The sequence below is a fragment of the Protopterus annectens genome, chromosome 3.part1 (genome assembly GCF_019279795.1).
Source record: "Protopterus annectens isolate FY-2018-M chromosome 3.part1, PAN1.0, whole genome shotgun sequence".
Taxonomy (NCBI): Eukaryota; Metazoa; Chordata; order Ceratodontiformes; family Protopteridae; genus Protopterus; species Protopterus annectens.
This window is the reverse complement of record NC_056732.1, coordinates 424,285,491-424,289,213: the sequence shown is the minus strand read 5'-3', so window position 1 is coordinate 424,289,213 and position 3,723 is coordinate 424,285,491.

Here is a 3,723-nt window from a genome sequence, read left to right as displayed (position 1 = left end):
GGGGCCCCTTGGTTAAAAAAAAAACCACCTTTTTCCCTTTTTAATTTTTTTTGGTTGGTTTTTTGGTTTTTTTTTTTGGTGTACCCTGCCTAGAACCCCATTTGACCATGATCCAGCTCTGGGAACACCTCTAAACTACCCATAGGTGAGACAGTGCACCTGTGTCCAGGAATGATCTATCACAGGCACTGTTTGCTGGAATAGGCCCCATCTCCCCTGTGGCCCTGAATCGGATAATGTTTTTATTGATAAATGAATGAATAGAAAAATGAATGAATACTGACTTTCCATCAACAATGTAACTAATTTTTGTTTCTCCTTAATAATGCCTGCTAACCACCATGCTCCATATGACCAGAGCAGCCAATTTATTCCGCATAGGGCAACAGCCAATTATTGGAGGCCATCACCCATGTAGCCAATTTCTTTTTTTAAGCACTGCTCCTCCCCATTTCCATGATAACCATTATATTCAGCTCCCTAATACTATCATCCCATGCTTAAATGCTACTATGCATGCATGCAGCCATTTTTTTTTTAATCTTAAGCTCTGCCCCCTGCCCCACTTCCATGGGAACCCCTGGATTTTGCCCCCTTCATACTATCCTCTTATGCATAAATGCTACCATGCATGCAAGACTCCGGCTATATCCTGTATTACATTGCACAGCCCAAATGCTGTTGACATACATGTAATGCATTCAGCTTCTGCTGGGCATCAGTTCAGCAGTAGACCTAATGGTCTCTCAGTTCAAGCAGAATTGGGGAGCCAGCACTTTCTCCTCAATCTCTTCCTCCCACACTCAATGGTCCAACTCCAGGGTTACTAGTTAATCCCGGTTCATCTAGATTGCAGTTAGAACTTCATAAGTCTGGGGCGTGGCCAAGGATGAACACAGGATAGCAGCAGATTTCTTCAGCTCCACCAATTTCATTACATTTACAGGAATTAATTACTTAAAAAAATAATTTTTGAAGTAATTTTCTTTCTAAATATGTTTGTTTTATATAGTTCTTGAACTATATCTAAAAAAGAAAGGAAATCTTAATAATATTCCTGTCAGAAATTACTTTGGAAATTTTCCTGTCAGTTTATCAGTCTGAAATGAGTTCCAGTAAGACAAATTCTCAAGACTCCAGCATCAAGAAAGAACTTCAGTCTCTGATAATTATAGTCCAGCAACTTACTGCTAAGATGGATAAAATGGATACTAAAATAGACACTTTCATAGAAAAACTACAAAACAAATAGACTTGTTACATATGGACCTGCAACAACAGAAGATCCAGATGACAGGCATAGAAGAAGCTGTGAATGACATGGAAAATAGAATACAAGAAGAGGAAATCAACATTGAGTTTCTGCTGAAACAAAATACACATTTACAAACAAAGCTGGATGACCTGGAAAATAGATCTAGGCGCAATAACATTAGGATTTTTGGACTGCCAGAAAATATTGAAGGTAACAATATTACTTCTTTTAACAACATGGCTCCCAAAACTTTAGATTTACCAGAAGCATTCTCTTTGGTATCAAAAGAGCACATAGATCTATAGCTAATACTAACTCTAACAAAACTATCCTAGATCAGTTATAGTTAGATTTCTATCATCTTTGATAAAGAGATGGTTCTTAAATCTGCTTGGGCTAAAGCTCCTGTTAAGATTAATGAAACAACTGTGCATTTTGACAATGACTATTCTTCCATGGTATTAGCTAAAAGAAACGTTTTTCTGCCACTAATAAGGGAGCTTAAAAGCACAGTTTAAAACATACCTTCTGTTTCCTGCCAAGCTTAAAATCTTCCTTCCTGATGGTCCTAAAATTTTCGATGACTTAGACTCTGCTTTACTGTTTATCAAAAAAATAAGATTTTGGAAAAAAATAGAAGAAATGGAATGGGCTAGTCCTTCGTTAAAGAGACTGGCAACTGAAACTTCGTGGAAGACTTCAGAGAAGAAGAAGAGACTAAAAAACAAATGATTTGTACTATTTTTTTTTTCTCTCTCATCATTTTATTTTATTATTAATCTTTTTAAATATAGTTCCTGCATTTCCAAGAAGCAACAAATATTTTGAAAAAGATTTAATCAAAGTTATTCTCTGTGTGCAAAGAAATGTTTTGTTTCATAACTAGACAAAATATCTGGAGATTTAATGGCAAGCTGTGATTTAACTTGTTTCTCTTTCTGAAGAGGAAAAATAAGGTCAGTAATTTAATACATTTTTTTTTCCTTTAAAAGTTTATATGTTCTTCAAATGCTATTCCTAATTATACTTTCTTGATTACACTGCTTATGCTTGTTTGTAAATAATCTGTCATGCTTTAACTAATAATAATTAGAACTAAATAATAGTAAATAATATGTTTTATTTTTAACTCTATTAATATAAACAGTAAGTAACATTCTATTGTATATACTTATTATAGTTTTCTCTTACATTTTTTTTTTATTTCTGCCTTACACCCTTTTACTTTCTACTCTCTTTTCTTTTCTTTATTACTATATAGAAATGCTTTTGATCATATAGACACAGTAAATAATAAGATTTGCATAGGAGTTGAGTTGGGACAAAAATGTTGAGTTTTGTTACTTATTAATAATTTTGGGCTTGATTTCACTTACATAGAGTCTGTAATAACCTGTAGAATGCATTGTGAAGGTTGTGTCATGTTTAGATGCATTTACACTGCTAAATGAATGTTTGTCACTAGTTTTTAATAAGTTTCCCGCCAAAATGTTAAGAGAGACAATCTGGGATGTGGGCTGTCTCATGCACAGTGTCCATGAGCTACTTCAAAAGCTTCAACTCTCAGAATTCTCACAGAGAAGCTGAAAGCAGCTAGTCTCACCTTTGACCTAGATATCACACTGACACATCACAGATACAGGAATGACACTACCTAATTATACTTTCTTGATTACACTGCTTATGCTTGTTTGTAAATAATCTGTCATGCTTTAACTAATAATAATTAGAACTAAATAATAGTAAATAATATGTTTTATTCTTAACTCTATTAATATAAACAGTAAGTAATATTCTATTGTATATACTTCTTATAGCTTTCTCTTACATTTTTTTATTTCTGCCTTACACCCTTTTACTTTCTACTCTCTTTTTCTTTTCTTTATTAATATATAGAAATACTTTTGATCATATAGACACAGTAAATAATAAGATTCGCATAGGAGTTGAGTTGGGACAAAAATGTTGAGTTTTGTTACTTATTAATAATTTTGTGCTTGATTTCACTTACATAGAGTCTGTAATAACCTGTAGAATGCATTGTGAAGGTTTTGTCACGTTTAAATGCATTTACACTGCTAAATGAATGTTTGTCACTAGTTTTTAATAAGTTTCCCGCCAAAATGTTGAGAGACAATCTGGGATGTGGGCTGTCTCATGCACAGTGTCCATGAGCTACTTCAAAAGCTTCAATTCTCAGAATTCTCACAGAGAAGCTGAAAGCAGCTGGTCTTACCTTTGACCTAGATATCACACTGACACATCACAGATACAGGAATAGCAGATTAATAATATGTGTTAAAAACCTATGTCCCAAACATATACATTACTATAACTCATTTAATTCATCTGATTGACAAGCATAAATAATTTTATAACTCTATACTGGAAGAAATTGTCATGTGATATATTTTAAAGCAGTAGTATAGCATGTTTGTAAAATCTGGTTACTAAAATGTGTTTGCTGT